The sequence below is a fragment of the Molossus molossus genome, unplaced genomic scaffold, assembly GCF_014108415.1.
Source record: "Molossus molossus isolate mMolMol1 unplaced genomic scaffold, mMolMol1.p scaffold_m16_p_8, whole genome shotgun sequence".
NCBI lineage: Eukaryota > Metazoa > Chordata > Mammalia > Chiroptera > Molossidae > Molossus > Molossus molossus.
Genome location: NW_023425402.1, coordinates 94,468,706 through 94,486,377, shown reverse-complemented (window position 1 = coordinate 94,486,377; position 17,672 = coordinate 94,468,706). Strand labels below are relative to the sequence as shown.

General features: G+C 42.5%; 1 protein-coding gene across 3 annotated transcripts in view; it reads right to left on the bottom strand.

Moving 5' to 3' along the window:
* STX11 (syntaxin 11) overlaps window positions 1-17,672 on the bottom strand; it is a 57,085-nt gene that overhangs the window by 3,140 nt on the left and 36,273 nt on the right. Inside the window, exon 1 of one of the 3 annotated variants that reach the window (XM_036247954.1) lies at window positions 1,337-1,704. The exons of the other annotated variants lie outside the window; for them this stretch is intronic. The gene's annotated coding sequence lies outside the window, so the exon portion shown is untranslated. Of the gene's footprint in view, window positions 1-1,336; window positions 1,705-17,672 lie in introns of those variants that run through there. 3 annotated transcript variants of the gene reach the window in all.

The window sequence follows — 17,672 nt, the reverse complement described above, 5'->3', positions numbered from 1 at the left end:
AATTGTGGGCCTGATCCCCAGTGTGGGGCATGCAGGAGGTGGCCAATCGATGTTCTCTCATTGATGTTTCTATCTCTTTTTCCCTCTCTCTTCCTCTCTCTAAAATCAATAAAGAAAAAAAGTAAAGGAGATGAGGAAATAGTTAAGTGTATAAGGAGATTTTAATAAGTAGGAGAGGTGAGCAGAAATAAGATAAATATTCAGGCAGGAATCACATAGCACAAGCCAGATAAAGAATTAGTAATGAAAGACATACAGTTTTCCCCAAGGTCTCTAGTGGTAAGCATCATTAACAAAGCTACTATTTTTTTTTTTAATTAACATGGAAAATTTCAATCGTATACAAGCGTAGTACAATAATAAACACACTCTCATTTACCCACCATATAGCAGCAATATCTGCCCACTTTTAATGCCTTTTTGAAACAAGTTGGCAGCTCAAGTAGGTTTTCCATGATTTTATAAGGGTGGTTGTGATCATTTCCCTGCCTAATAAGGCAAAATAATGTTCTCTACGTTAATATTTTTTTCATAAGAGTAGCTAATATGTATCAGGTGCTTATGTAGTGCTAGTAACCAATTTCTAGGCACTTTTCACAGGATACTTTCTTTGATCTTCATAAGACTCCATGAAGTAGGAATTGTCATGATCAGAGTTGCTAAGTTGAGCACAGGAAGATTAAACAACTTAAACCAAGGTCACCAGTAAGTAACATCTGGACCCTACTTAAACACCACACTCAACTATCTTCGGCAAATGTACAAAAGTGAGTCATGAAAGACTGCACTATTAAGCAAGGAAATATCCAATCTGTAGCCTCTTGGGAGGGGCTCCAGTGCAGGCTGAGGCTGGTGCTCCTTGTGCTGGGCTTGGAGCCGCTTGGTGGGAGCTATGAAGCAAGCCGAGGCCCGCCACCACATGTGCCAGGCTTGCGGCTGCGTGGGAAACAACACGATTCGAGCTGAGGCTGGCCACCACTTGCACTGGCTTGGAGCTGCTTAGGAGCAGCTCCAGTGTGAGCGGAGTCTGCTCATAGCTTATGCCAGCTTGAGAGTGCTTGGGAAGCCTGCACTGTGAGCCAAGGCTGGCCTCTGCCTATTTGGAGGGTCAGGAGCATGCTGGGGAGTAACCCCAGCCAGGGCAAGCAGGTTGGGCAGGGGAGGATCTCTGAGGAATGCCATGCCATGCCAGGGCAAACAGCATTAGCCAGGTTAAGGGAGAGTGACAGATTTGGTGCCAGCCAGGGGGAAGGACAGCACAATGGAACAATGGCATCTGCCAACACGTATGTCCCCAAAGAGAGTTACCACTGGTCTCTGCCCCTCCAGCCCTCACCCTAAAGTTAGTCAATTAAATTCCTCCCTGTGTGACCCAGGTGCTTCTCCAGCTGCTGCCTCTGCCCTGGACCTCGGAGTGAGCACGTTTGTGGGTGAGTCCTTCAAGAACAGTGTCTTGGTCTTCCATAGCCCTTCCTTTCTCTTGGAGGTAATCCTCACTGGTTTTCAAAGCCAAAAATTATGGGGACTCCTCTTCCTGGCTCAGGTGCCCTGGGCTGGGGAGCCTGGTGTGGGGCTCATATGCATCACAACCAGGTTACCATCTTGACCTGGGGAAAGTACAATAGTTAGCTGGTATGGACTTGAGCTGTATCCATATGTTTAAGTTAGTATCCAATTTATTCTATTATACAAAAGGTAGATGGGAAAGAGAATGGGTAAATTTTGATGAACAGGGCAAGAGTAGGTGACACATACCTTCCTTGCGCTTTGGCCATGCCTTACGAGGCACTGTAATGGAAGGAAATAGGCGGTTAAGGGCCAGTGCCACACACCGGAACATTGGGCATCTGCTCTTGATCTCCCACTAGTCCTGGAGAGTTCCCAAGCTCTCCCAAAGCCATGAATCATCTCATTCATAATACGAAGAGCAAAGCACACTTCTATCATACAGAAAACAGCCTTGGCTGATGTTTAGAGGTGGTCATTCTTTCTCAAGACCTAACAACAAAGCCATAGGTACTAAATTAGGCGAAAGCCAAAGCTCATTGGAAGGCTCACTTCATAAGGAACAGACAGTAAGGAGAGCGAAAGGAACAGTGTATGGAGTTACAGATTCTCTCTAGAGTTGTAGACAAGAAGGTGGCCTTTACCTTACCTTCCTGACCACCTTTCTGGCCCAGTCCAGCCCCACATGAGTTGGTCCCCTTGACTTAAAAAGTCTCCTTGTTACCAAGGAGCAAGCATTAGGAAAACTACAACATAAAATCAACCAAAGAGGCTGCTGTTCCTAAGAACTCCCCCAAAAGGTTCAGAAATATTCCTTGCTGCAGTTATATAAAAATATAGAAGCACAGAAAGAACATTAAACTAACCTATACACCCAGTAGCTTCATTCTGAACTGTGAGATTCTAAAAAGGGACCAATGGTAAATTAGAAAGAAAAATCAAACAATTCTATTGATCTTCCTGTCTCACTGTGATAAAGAATAATGTAAAAAACTTCACTAAGTTGTATTCATAAAGTTGCTAAAATAAATCCTGCTTTGATTCACCCAGAGATGAAGAATTCAAAAGAAAATTTAGAACCAACCATCAGAAATCTGCTTCTGCTTTCTAATTCTCTTTTCAGGCATGCATATTATCTGTCCTAAGAACTAGATCCCTCAGGGAAGGAAGAGGAAATTGCACAGCCCTTCTTTCATTAGGCAATACAATTTTATGTAAAAAACAAACAAACAAACAAACAAAAAACAGACAAATGATGGTAGCTCAGTGGCTCTCAGACTTTAGGAAGCAACAGCATCTTCTAGACACAGCTGCAAACATTACAGATGCCTAGGCCCTTTAGAGTTTCTGATTCAGTAGGTCTAGGATGATCTTCTGGTGAGTCAAATGCATGTCGAAATGTGTGACCCATTCCACATGGACGTATTGTGCCAGCTTGTTATTCACAAACACCATGCAGTTCCAGGCAGCGTATAACAGTCCCCAGGTTAGGGCCAACTTGACGAGCAAACAATTGATAGGGAAAGACTCACAAAGATAGGGAAAGAGAGGTTCAGAAAGCAGGTTTGTACCTACTTCAGAAGACCAATGAGTAGGGGTGATAACTACATAAATAACCCAAACCCTGGGTGCTACAAAGATCAACCATGAAAGTCATCATTCCCTACTTGCTTCCAAGGGGACCAGTTATAAACACAATACATAGTCCTTTTCTGATTATAAAAGAGAGGCTCTGTGCCTACTTACTCCAAGGAGAATAAGGAAAAAATGTTAATACATAGTTATGAGCTGAACTGTACCCCCTCCAAATTCATATGTTGAATCCCAAACCCCAGTAACTCAGAATGTAATCATATTTGGCGATAAGGTTTTGAGGAGAGAAGTTAAAAGGAGTTCTTTACGTAATCTGTACATTATTATACATTAAGCAATACATGTATCGAGCAAAATTTCCCTACTACCAGGAAACAAAAGTCTTCCCCTGTTTCACAACAATATGTTAAAGTATTTTTACAAGTCATGAGAAACTTCAGACATGGAGACACACACTGTAGGGCAGGGTGCTGGGCCAGTCACGTGAGGCTTATCGTGGAGATGAATTTGTAGATTATAGCAGGGGGACAAACCCAAAGGCATGGAGAGGCCTTCTTCTTGTAGTTATGACAAAGAAACACATCAGAGACCACTGCTCTGTAATGTGAGTTCAGAAAGCTTAAGACTTTTGTTTCATTTGGGAACTAAAGTACACATTTACACACACACACACACACACACATACACACACTCACACCATGCAGTTATTAGTGAAACTACAAAGATCTTTCCCCAACATATATAGTCCCAATGAGGACTTTTGAGCAATGTCTCCCTTACTTCAATAATGAATTTACCTTGTCTTGATTTTCAGATTTTATCATCCCTCTTTCCTAGGTCCTTATTTCATTCCAATTTTTTTAAGTCTTGTAAAAAGAAAATGATGATTTATAAATCAGAATGACATTATGCCTAGGTTCATAACAGGTCCACATGGCGCCTCAATGAGCCTTTGTGTAGGCAGCACATGACATTTTGAGAAAGCTAGAGGGGCGCCTCTTTCTCGGGGTGCATGCCTCCTATACCAGGGCACAGAGCCGGTCAACTGGCATAGACGGTTCTCCAGACCCTCTCATCCATGTGGCTAGGCACCCTCGTGCTGGGCACAACCTGCACAGCCCCGTGTGGTCACCCTGAATGCACCTTTCTCCACCACCTCACCTAGTCCCTCTGGCCCAACCATCACCACAGACATCTGAGAGGGCCCAGGAAATCTCACAGGTCCTGTGTCACAATTTAATGGTTACTTTTTAGGACACGCCATAGTAATACAATCCTTAAAGGACAACAAGTGTACTTTCCCAGATTGATTCAAATCCTTAAACAATAATTTCATTCAACTGAGTAAAACCTAGTGTTCTGCTCCATTTCTTGATTTAAAAAAATAACACATCTAAGAGGAAAAATCATTCTTTGAATCTCTAAAAATTATAAGCTAATAAAATAAGGTCTTATCTTCTTGCTGCTCTAACGTTAATTTAAAAACAGAATCAGCCCCAGCCGGGTGTCTCAGTTGGTTGGAGCATCACCCCATACACTAAAAGGTCACAAGTTCGATTTCCTGTCAGGGCACATACCTAGGTTTCACGTTCGGGGGTGGGTACATGTGGGAGGCAACCAATTAATGTTTCTCTCTCTCTCACCCTCTCCCTTCCTCTCTCTCCAAAATCAATAAAAACATATTCTCAGGTGAGGATAAAAACTAAAAAAGAAAAACGTGTGTTGGCTCTAAAGTACATTGGTAAGAACACATTTAATAGTTTAATTTCTTGGGGTTTACTCAAAACACAATTTGAGAATTTAAAGAGTGTTGAGATGGATTATAATGATAAAAGTGCAAGGCTAGAAGAAATAATAAAATATGTGTCTTGTTTCCTCTCCCTTCTACAGCAAAAAGCAAGATGGAGTTTCTCCAAAGCATTTTGGGAGAGTCTAATCTAAATGACCAGCCTCTACTTTTCAATCACTTTTTAATCACTCCCTGACACTTTCACTTCTCAGTTCCCTCAATCAGAATTTTCTGCCAATGTCTCAAGGGAAGAAGGAAGTTCAATATGCACAGCCAGTAAATAGCCAGTGGGCAGCTGGGCTTTTACTTAGAGCAACATGCTTTCGGGTGCATTCTGCAGAAATGCACTGTAAATCAAAGCAGCTGGTCCTGTATTTGATCCACACATTCTGCTCTGCAGCCCCTATTTGGGGAATTAGCCTCTTCCGCATTTAACAGGCAAGGAAATTTGAGGCCTAATGAGGTTAAGCAACTTGCCCAAAGTTGCACAGTTAATAAAGGTGTGGCTGAGCTATGAATCCAGAAAGTCTAACTGGAGAACCCATCTGTAAACCACAAAGCTATGCTACCCTCTTTTCCTGGACCGCCCTTTAAAAAGGTTTCTGAAGTCTTTAATCTTATGGGCAACTTACTGCTGTCTAAGTCCACTCAAGCTGCTGTAACAACATACCACAGACCGGATAGCTTATAAACAACAGAAACCTCTTCCTCACATTTCTGGAGGCTGGAAGTCTGAGATCAGGGTGCCACCATGGTCATACTCTGTGTCTGGTGAGGGCCCACTTCCTGGTCCACAGATGCCCATCTTCTTGCTGTGTGCTCGCATGGCAGAAGAAGCAAGCGAGCTCTTGGGGCCACTTATAAGGAAGGGTCCCACTTGTGAGGGCTCTATCTTCACGACCTAATCACCTCGCAGAGACCCGACCTCCTGATACCATCACCTTGGGGTTAGGATTTCAATATATGAAATCTGGGGGACCTGAACAGACCACAGCATCCGCTGATCAAGGTTTTATATAGGGAACAGCTATTAGCATCTAATAACCTAGATCTGGGTGAACACAGGAGAAGCTTTTCACCACTTAGGACCATCACCTTCTTTCCCACAATAATTTCTTCATGTCAGAGCATCCCCAACACTGTGATGTTTCAGGTATCAGAGCAATCAGGCAGGAACTCATCCACAAGTCCACAGAATTATTAAGGCTCACAGATAATCCTCTTACAACACAGATTCACTGTCCGTATGACTGACCCGAGGCTGTTGGAATAACCAAGCACTGATACGTGGAGAAGATTTTCCAGTGAGGAGGGTAGAAGTGATGAAAGAGGAAACGCTAGCAGATGAGCACGCTAAGGGAGAAAATACAGAGGAACGTTCCAGGGTCAGAGGGCAAATTGCCTTCATAACCTTCTCCACTCTTATCTGCGTTAGCATTGACAGAAGCAAGCAGCTGGCCCTGGCCAGTTTCGCTCAGTGATTGGAGCACTGGCCTGCGGACCAAAGAAGTGCGAGTTCGATTCTGGTCAGGGGCATAGGCCTCAGTTCTGGTTCGATCCCTGGCCTTGGTCGAGGTCATGCAGGAGGCAGCCAGTCAAAGTGTCCCTCCCATATCAATGTTTCTCTCTCTGTCTCTCTCCCCCACCCCCTTTCTCTATCCCTCCCACTCTAACTGAAGATAGAAAAATATCCTCAGGTGAGGATTAAAAAAAAGAAAACAGTTGTTGCTGAGTCTTACATCTGGTTGGGCTTTGGCCCTGAAATGGGAAGCAAGCTTTTGGCTGGAAAATGTATAAGAAATCTATGTAAGCCCTGGCCAGTTTGGCTCAGCGGTTAGAGTGTCGGCCTGCGGTCCGGAGAGACCCGGGTTCGGTTCCTGCTAAGGGCACGTACTTCGGTTGCAGTTTGTCCCCGGCCCTGGTTGGTCGTGCGGTGGCAGCCACTCGATGTGTGCCTTTCACGTCGATGTTTCTCTCTCTCTCTCCCTTCCTCCCACTCTATCTGTACAAAAAATGGAAAAATATCCTCGGGTGAGGATAAAAAAAAAAAAAAAAAAAAATCTATGTAAAAGGAGAAAATAATAAAGAATTATTTTTTAGTGCAATTTGAAAATGTGTATGTCTTCAAACTTTTTAGTTCATATTTATGGAGTATCTTTTTAAAAGAGAAATAAATAGTTTCCAGAATAATTAATGATCCCCCCCCCCCCCCAACTCAAAATACCAGCTAAGGACAATCACACAGAATGTTTACATAACTTTCTGGTCCTCTTTTCCTTAGAAAATGTCCTTTGAGCCATTGATTCGTTGGCTGGTGACTCAACATCAATTCTCCAAGGAAATAAATCACTAATTTTGGCTGCAGATAAATCTGTTATCCAACAGCAACAATGCATGAGGCTTTTCCATGTAAGGGACTCTTACCTAAGTAAAGTGCATTTTTTGGTTGGAAATCCTCCTCTAAAATGCAGTGATAGGAAGATGGCAGTGGGCAGGACCGGAGGGAGGGTGAATGTGTGAGAGAGTGAGCGAGTGTGTGAGAGAGTGTGAGTGGACGTGAAGGTGGACGACCAAACCCGAACAGTGCAGAGATGGGAGCAGAAGGTTCCTGTGCTGTGGAGGAGCAGCTGGCTACCGGGTAAGCGGCCCTTCAGGGCACTTCTCCCTGCACCATGGGGAGGTCCCACCATTTGGAAGATCCGGGTCTTCCCTGGGAGGAGGCAGTGGAAGCGGCCAGGGCCCAGCAACTTGAGCCCACCAGAGCACCTGGCACCATCGGACCAGTGGACACTCTGTGTCAGCACAGACCGGTGCATGGCAGTGGAGCTCCCAAGGTGCTGGTCGCGGAAGCCACAGACAGCCCGGAGCCCAGCACCATCCCCCATAGTAGCAGCCCGATCAGAGTCCAGATATACCCCCAGCAACAGAGGCTGGGGAGCAGACAGCCACCCCCAGGCAACAGAAGCACAGACCAGCAGCTGAGACCCGTCCCCAAACACTACAGCAAAAGATGAGCAGGAGTTGAGATCCACGGGGCAGCAGCACTCCCCAGCCACCAGCGGCTTGACCTGGGGCTCCACAGAGGCCTGTGCAGTCCAGCAGCTCACAAGTACAGTGGGAAGTCTGAGCCCATGAGCCTAGTGCAATCCAGCTGCCCACCCACAGGACCTGCAGGATGCGGGGGCACCAGAGAGGCTGGTGCGACCCTGCAGGGACTGTGTAATCCAGTTACAGGGTGCAGAGGCACCACGAAGGCCTTTGCAACCCAGCTGCGCACAAGATAGGCTTAGGGGATGTGAAAAACGAAGGCAGAGTAAATAGAAGCTACGCAGACAATCTCCCAGGACCAAACGGGAATTACAAATAAAATAAAGACAAATCTTTGGAAAAAAGCAACAGAAAAGCAGCAGGACAGGACCATAAAACCAGGGACACTGGTAGGATCTGCGGAGGCATGAGAGGGTGATGGGATGACAGGAGCAGTCTTAGCTGTGAGCAGCACCCTTGGGCAATAAAGACCAAGCCTGCTCCACAGCACAGAGACCCAGGACAGAGTGCTAAAATAGCCACAGCCACTCACCTGGGGGCTACAGCAAAGGGAGGGCAGACTGGGCTGGAATTCTGTGGGGACATCCGGGATTTGGAGGGCATTCAGAGTTTTTGCTGAGTTGCCGCCACAAGGGACGGTGGCCAGTGTGCTCCTTCCCAGAGCTGTGGGGAAAAGCAGCAGCCCCCTCCCCACTCAGAGATTCAGCCTTTCCCAGGTGAGGTAAAGAAATGCAAATTGAGGTTCATTAATAACCAGCATCTATCCCACCCTCTGGAAATCGTCTAAGGCAGAACACCAGGGCTACACTCCAAGGCACTGAGTAACTGAGACCACTAGCCTCCAGGAAAAAGCTAGAGGATAACTGAACATTTCCTGGGCTTGCAATCTACCCAGGAAACTAAGACTTGACAGTGGTGTTTAACATGGGCCCACCCAGGCTCATCCAAACCCAGTAGAGGGAGCCACAAACAACAGAACACCAACACCCACAGGGGAAATTTGGCAGGCTCCAAAACCCACTGAGATAGCCAAAATGGTGAAACAAATCTCAAATGAAAGAACAAGAGAACTCTATCGAAGATGGGATCAATGAAATGCAGCTAAGCAAATTATCCGAGGTAGAGCCACGATCTTGAGGAAGCTCAGCAGCATGAGCAAGGACATCAGCACCATGAGTAAAGATATAGAAACATTGAAAACCAACCAATTGGAAATGAAGAATGATATAGCAAAAATTAAGAACACATTGGAAGGACTAACCAGCAGAGAAGAGGAAGCTGAGGACTGGATCAGTGAATTAAAAGACAGGGTAGAAAAAAAATCAACCAATAAGAAAACCAAAAGGAAAAAAACAATTAAAAAAAGATAGACAGCTTAAGAGAACTGTGGGACAACTGAAAACGTAATAACATTCACATAATAGGAGTCCCCGAAGAGGAAGAAAATGAGCAAGGGTTAGAGAATATATTTGAAGAAATAGTGACAAAAAACTTCCCTAATTTGGTGAAGAAAGAAGGCATTCAAGTTCAAGAAGCATAGAGAGGCCCAAATAAGAAAAATCCAAAAAGGCCTACACCAAGAAACATAGTAATTAAAATGCCAAAAATTAAAGACAAAGAGAGAATCCTAAAAGCAGCAAGAGATAAGCAACAGGTTACCTACAAAGAAACCCTCATAAGGCTCTCAGCTGACTTCTCAACAGAAACACTACAGGCCAGAAGGGAGTGGCATGAAGTAATCAAGGTCATGAAAAACAAGGATCTGAATCCAAGATTACTCTATCCAGCAAGGTTATCATTCAAAATAGGTCAAAAAAAGAACTTTCCAGACAAAAAAAGGCTAACGGAATATACTAACACCAAACCAGCACTGCAAGATATGCTAAAAAGACTGCTTTAATTAGAAGAAATATGAAGAAAAATAGAACCACACTAAACAAAAATGACAATAAATAAGTACATATCAATTATCCCCTTAAATGTGAATGGTTTGAATGCTCTGCTAAAAAGACACAGAGTAGCTGACTGGATAAGAAAGCATGATTCACATATATGTTAATTATAAGAGACCCACCTATAACAAAAGACTCACATAGGTTAAAAGTGAAGAAAAGGAAAAAATTATTTCTGGTAAATGGAAAGAAAAATAAAGCTGGGGTAGCAATACTCATATCTGATAAAGTAGATTTCAAAATGAAGACCATAACTAGAAACAAAGAAGGCCACTGCATAATATTGAAAGGATTGATCCAACAGGAAGATATAACCTTGAAAAACATATATGCACCCAATATAGGAGCACCAACATATATTAAAAATCTTTTGGAGGACTTCAAAGGAGAAATCAACAGGAATATAATCATAGCAGGGGACTTCAATACCCCACTGACATCACTGGATAGATCTTCTAGACAAAAAATTAACAAGGAAACACAAACTCTAAATGAAGCACTAGATCAAATAGATTTAATAGATATCTACAGAGAATTACACCCCAAAACTGCAGAATTCACATTCTTCTCAAGTGCACATGGGACATTCTCAAAGATAGACCACATGTTAGGACACAAACAAAGTCTCTATAAGTTCAAGAAGATTGAAATCATATCAAGCATCTTCTCAGATCACAATGACATGAAACTAGAAATCAATTACAATAAGAACATGCAAAGACATTTGAAAACATGGAGGCTAAATAGCATGTTGTTGAACAATGAATGGGTTACCAAGGATATCAAGGAAGAAACTAAAAACTTCCTGGAAACCAATGAAAATGAACACATAACCACACAAAATCTGTGGGATGCAGCAAAAGCATTTCTGAGAAGGAAGGTCATCGCACTACAGGCCTACCTCAAGAAACAAGAAAATTTTCTAATAGACTCTCTAACCTCACAACTTAAAGAAGTAGAAGGCAAACAAAAAGAAAACGCCAGAGCAAGTAGAAGGAAGAAAATAGTAAAAATCAGAGCAGAAATAAATGACATGGAGACCAAAAAAACAATTCAAAGGATCAATGATACGAAGAGCTGGTTTTTTGAAAAGATAAACAAGATTAATGGACCCTTAGCTAGACTCACCAAGAAACAAAGAGAGAGAACCCAAATACACAAAATTAGAAATGAAAGAGGAAAAAGAATAATTGACACCACAGAAATACAAAGGGTAGTGAACAAATATTATGAACAATTATACGGCAACAAATTCGATAATCTAAGTGAAATGGACAAATTTCTAGAAACACATAGTCTCACAAAACTGAACTGGGAAGAGAGAGAAAACTTGAAGAGTGTACTAGAGTCCCCTTTTCTCCACACCCTCGCCAACACTTGTTGTTCGATGATATGTTGATGGCGGCCATTCTGACTGGTGTGAGGTGATACCTCATTGTTCTTTTAATTTGCATCTCTCTGATGATTAGTGATGTTCAGCATTTCTTCATATATCTCTTAGCCATCTAGTACACTGCTGGTGGGAATGCAGACTGGTACAGCCACTATGGAAAACAATATGGTGTTACCTCAAAAAATTAAAAATTGAACTTCCATTTGACCCAGTGACCCCACATCTAGGAATATACCCTAAGAAGCCTGAAACACCAGTCAGAAAGAATATATGTACCCCCATGTTCATAGCAGCACTATATTTACAATAACTAAGATCTGGAAAGAGCCCAAGTGGCCATCAGTAGACAAATGGATAAAAAAGCAGTGGTACATATACACAATGGAGTACTATGCAGCTGTAATAAAGAAAGATCTCTTATCCTTTGAGACAACAAAGAGGGACCTGGAAAGTAGTATCCTAAGTGAAACAAGCCAAGCAGAGAAAGACTAATATCACATTATCTCACTCATTTGTGGAATATAATGAACATAACAGTCTGAGGAACAGGGTAGTCCCAGAGACATGGAAGTGGGGTACAGACTGGCAATCCCCTGAAGAGGGGGTGGGGGGAAAGATAAACCACAGAACTTATATGCATGTATATATGAACAATGGTCATGGACAACAAAGGTGGGGACAGGGTGGGGAGGGAGAGGGAGGGGGGAATCAGTGGGTGAAAAACTAGAAATATCTGTAACAAAAATTAATTAATTAATTTAAAAAAAAAAGAAAACTTAAACAGACCAATAACAACAAAAATAATTGAAGATGTAATCAAAACTCTCCCAGCAAACAAAAGCCCAGGCCTGGACAGCTTCATGGGGGAATTTTACCGAACACTGGAACTAATACCCATTCTCCTCAAACTATTTCAATAAATTCAAGAAGAAAGAAGACTTCCAAACTCACTTTATGAGGCCAGCATAATTCTAATTCCAAAACCAGAAAAAAACACTACGAAGAAAGATAACTACAGGCCAATATCCCTGATGAACATAGATGCCAAAATCCTGAACAAAATACTAGCATATAGAATCCAGCAATACTTCAAAAATATTATTCACCATGACCAAGAGGGATTCATCCCAGGGATGCAAGGCTAGTACAATATTTATAAATTATTAAATGTGATACAACACATAAACCAAATGAAAGATAAAAATCATATGATCATATCAATAGATGCTGAAAAAGCATTTGACAAAATCCAGCACCCATTTCCAAAAAAATGCTCAGCAATCTGGGAATAGAGGGATCATATCTTAACATAATAAAGGCCATATATGAAAGACCTACAGCCAACATCATACTCAATGGGCAGAAATTAAAAGCATTTCCCTTAAGAACAGGAACAAGACAAGGATGCCCACTTTCACCACTCTTATTTAACATAGTACTGGAAGTCTTAGCCACAGCAATCAGACAGAAAGAAAAAATAAAAGGGATCCAAATTGGAGAGGAGGAAGTGAAACTGTCATTTTTCACAGATGACGTGATACTATACATAGAAAACCCCAAAGACTCCATCCAAAATCTACTAGACTTAATAAATGAATTTGGCAAAGTAGCAGAATACAACATTAACGTCAAGAAATCGATGGCATTTTTATACACCATCTGTGATGAACTCACAGAAAGAGAAACTGAAAAAACAATCCCATTTACCATCGTGGCAAAAAAAATTAAGATACCTAGGAATAAACTTAACCAAAGAAGTAAAGGACCTATTTGCAGAAAACTACAGGTCATTGAAAAAAGGAATAGAGGAAGATATAAAAAAGTGGAAGTATATACCATGTTCATGGATTGGGAGAATTAACATTATTAAAATGTCCATACTACCCAAAGCAATCTATAGATTCAATGCAATCCCCGTCAAAATACCAACGACATACTTCACAAAACTAGAACAAATACTTCAAAAGTTCATATGAAACCAAAAAAGACCTCAAATAGCCACAGCAATCTTGAAAAAGAAGAACAAAGTTGGAGGGATCACATTACCAGATTTCAGGTTATACTACAAAGCCACTGTAATCAAAACAGCCTGATAATTGCACAAGAAAAGGCATATAGACCAGTGGAACAGAACAGAGAATCCAGAAATGGACCCAGGACATTATGCTCAATTAATATTTGACAAAGGTGGCAAGAGCATACAGTGGAGTAAAGACAGCCTCTTTAATAAATAGTGTTGGGAAAATTGGACAGCTACATGCAAAAAAATGAAACTAAACCATCAACTTACACCATACACAAGAATAAACTCCAAATGGATAAAAGACTTAAATGTGACTCATGAATCCATAAAAATCCTAGAAGAAAATGTAGGCAACAAAATTTCAAATATCATACGCAGCAAAATTTTCACTGATACATCACGTAAGGCAACAGAAACAAAGGAAAAAATGAACACATGGGACTACATCAAACTCAAAAGCTTCTGCATAGCAAAAGATACAATCATCACGGGGAAAGAAGGGGGGATCAATGGGAGAAAAAGAAACATCTGTAACAAAAATAAAGAAATTAAATAAATAAGGAAATAAGGGAAGGAAGGAAGGAAGGAAGGAAGGAAGGAAGGAAGGAAGGAAGGAAGAAAGGAAGGAAGGAAGGAAGATACAATGGTCAAAATGGAAAGGCAACCCACTGTATGGGAGAGCATCATTGTCAATAATATATCAGATAAGGGGTTAATTTCCAAAATATATAGAGTGCTCATACAACTCAACAAAAGGAAAACAAAGAACCCGATTAAAAAATGGGCAGAGGAACTAAATAGACACATCTCCAAACAGGACATACAAATGGCCAAGAGACATATGAAGAAATGCTCAACATTACTAATCATCAGAGAGATGCAAATTAAAACAACAATGAGGTATCACCTCACACCTGTCAGAATGGCCACCATCAACAAATCATCAAACAACAAGTGTTGGCGAGGTTGTGGAGAAAAGGGGACTCTAGTACATGGCTGGTGGGAATGCAGACTGGTGCAGCCACAATGGAAAACAATATGGTGTTACCTCAAAAAATTAAAAATTGAACTTTCATTTGACCCAGTGATCCCACTTCTAGGAATATACCCTAAGAAGCGTGAAACACCAATCAGAAAGAATATATGTACCCCCATGTTAATAGCAGTACTATTTACAATAGCTACTGATTCGTCCATCAGTAGATGAATGGATAAAAAAGCGGTGGTACATATACACAATGGAGTACTATGCAGCTGTAAGAAAGAAAGATCTCTTATCCTTTGAGATGACATGGAGGGACCTGGAAAGTATTATCCTAAGTGAAACAAGCCAAGCAGAGAAAGACAAATATCATATGATCTCACTTATTTGTGGCATATAATGAACATAACAGTCTGAGGAATGGGGTAGTCCCAGAGACGTGAAAGTGGGGTACAGTCTGACAATCCCCAGAAGAGGGGGTGGGGGGAGAGATAGACCACAGAACTTATATGCATGTATGCATGAACAATGGACATAGACAACAAAGCTGGGGACAGGGTGGAGAGGGAGTGGGAGGGGGGAATCAGTGGGGGGAAAAGGAGAAACATCTGTAACAAAAATAAATTTAAAAAATAAATAAAAATAAAATCATTGGAAAAAAATAAAATGCAGTGATATACTTCATCACTTCCTTAAAGAGAGGCCACTGGACCCAATTTATTGATGACTCAGACTGTCATTATTAACATCTTCGAACTGTGGTGATGAACTTTTGTTTGTTTTTAAAAAGTTTCTTTCCTTGGCATTAAAATTTCAAACCCTACCTCAGTTATCTCCATCTACTGATACTGACGTTTTTTTCAATCCTCTTACAGGTTGTAGCAGACTAAGAAATGAGAGAAAAACCAAGCATTTAATAATGGTAGTCTATATGTGGCTAGCAATCTTCTAGAAACAAACCTAAGTAAAGCAAGGGACAGAAAACTAATGTCAGTGACAAATGGAATGTCCAATAGTTCACTTCTTGTACTGAACATTTGATACATAATCCATCAACAGTGTTCACAATAACTTTGTGAGGAGGGTAACACAATTTTCAATAGACTAGTAACTGGATTCCAGAAAAATTCAGTTCCTTTTCCAATCATCCGTTAGTAAGTGAGCAGTCAGGGTCTCGGCACACATCTGTCCATAACCTATGCCGATGTTCTGTCCACTCCGTCCTACAGTGAGGCTGTGGGAAGAGCTGGGGTATGTGGGGTTCATGTTGTTAAGAAGAAATATTCTTTCCTGCTCTGAGATTTCCTTCCCTGCCAAGGGGCATGGACTCCTCATCTGACTAATGAATATAAGGAGAAACTGTCCATGGTAACCCAGCTTCTTCCCTCTTTCTCTTGGAAGTGGGCTTACTACAGAGAACACATGTTCTCCTCTGCTCTTCATTTCCACTGACAGCAATAACATTCTAATACATGCATAGCTTTTTCAAGAGCCTGGCATATATTGAAACCTCAATAAATGACTGCTATTAACGTTACTATTTTACTACCAGATAATAACTGAAGTATGAAAACATCAAACTGTTAGTTTATTTCCCTGATGTGCTGACCATCAGTTCACGTCCAGTGTTCTTCATCTGACCTCCTAAGTGCCCCATTCTTTATCCTCAAATTTGTACACACTCTTGGTGGAAGGTTGAAAAAACTTTACCACACATTCTTTGCAGCTTCTCCAAGTCAAGAGGTATAGACTTTCTCAACACGCCGAATTTGAGGGTGCCATAAGACTGGGACTTGCTTTGGCGAATGGTGACATTAGTAAATATGATGCAAGAGGAGGCTTGAAAAGCACTTGTACACAAGGGCTCGCTCCTGCACACCCTGAAACAACCCCATGGCTTGCCTGCGGGCGACGAGGCCCAGCCAACCCACCAGCAGACCGAAGGCCCATGAATGAGCTCAGGAGATATTAACAGACTGCTCAGCCAGGCAACAGAATGGCGAGAACTAATAAATCATTGCTGTTTAAGCCACTGAGATTTGTGGCACTTTCTTAGAGAGCAAAAACTAGCTGACACAGGCACCGGTGCCTCGAAGTAGCATGCTACCGTAACAAAAACCTAAAACAGTCAACGTTGACTTTGAGACCAGACAGCAGGTGAAAAGCAGGGAGGTAACAATTAGCCAAAACTGGGAAAACGGTTAGTGGAGGCTGCAAACGTGATGAGAGAGTTGCACAGCAGTAGGGACAAAAGGCATCCCTAGCACGTGGAAGCAAAACAACGGGCAAAGCCGCTGCCCCTGGCCCCACGAAGTCAAAATGCACACAGTGGATTCCGGATCTAGCTGCAAAGGTCTCCACCCGGAATTCTGCAAGTGTCCGTGGAGTGCTTCTAGCTGCACGTAGGTTTTATGAGAGAAAGGTGAGCTAAAAATGAATTATCTAGTCAATAAGCACTGTTTATGGGAAGCAGACAAGAAGCAGAACTCATGAGATTGGAAAATAACATCTTTTCCCTCTCCAGGCTCTTCTGCTGGAAAAAAAGATTCTGATCGTAAGAAATGGCCTCAGAATAAAGACCTTTGTGAAACTGAATGTGACGTCTAGTAGACCATCTCTCTAGGCATAGGGGCTCAGACTCCTCCAGGTATTATTTCATAAAAGCCTGGCGCTCAGCCCAAAGCAGAGTGTGTGGCCGTGGGTTTCAGGACATGGATCCTAGGAAATCTAGCAAGTTTTTAAGTTTTACTAACAAGCACAAAAGCTTGACAGAAAAGAGACAGAGACCATTCAAACGGAAAGTCTGGGTATCTGACTTGCCATGAGCAGGATCGAGGCCGGGAGGCCTTGCGAAGCAAACATAAGGCATTTCTTACAAGGAAGGCAGAACGTCTCACAGGGCAGGGCCAAAGGCAGTGGAGAACCAGTGAGCCGCTCCTGAGGAGCAAGACGGGGTCCCAGTCAGGGAACAGCCTCTCTGGCTCAGGAGTGGGGGTCCTAGCAACATGGACCTGGGCAGAACTGCTGTGGACAAGTGACTGCTATTTGCATCCTGTCCATGAGCCTTTGTTTTTAATGGATGATATACTCTGGTCATCCTTTCCCTAGTTCACCATTTACATTGGGTGTGTGTGGCACATCTGGGCGTGCCCACTCTTACTTGTGGGGACACTGAAACCACGGTGTGAGGAAGCCTGGGCTAGCCTCCTGGAGGGGGAGGACCACAGGGAAAGAGGGGCCAGCCCCCAGGTGACGCACCACTGCACTGCATGACTGAGCCCAGGCGAGCTGAGTGAAAATACCACCCCGTACTTACTCTGCCGCGCACTGTTGTAGAAGCTTCCTGTGAATTATCTCCTTTAGTCCTCACGACCATGAGAGAATGA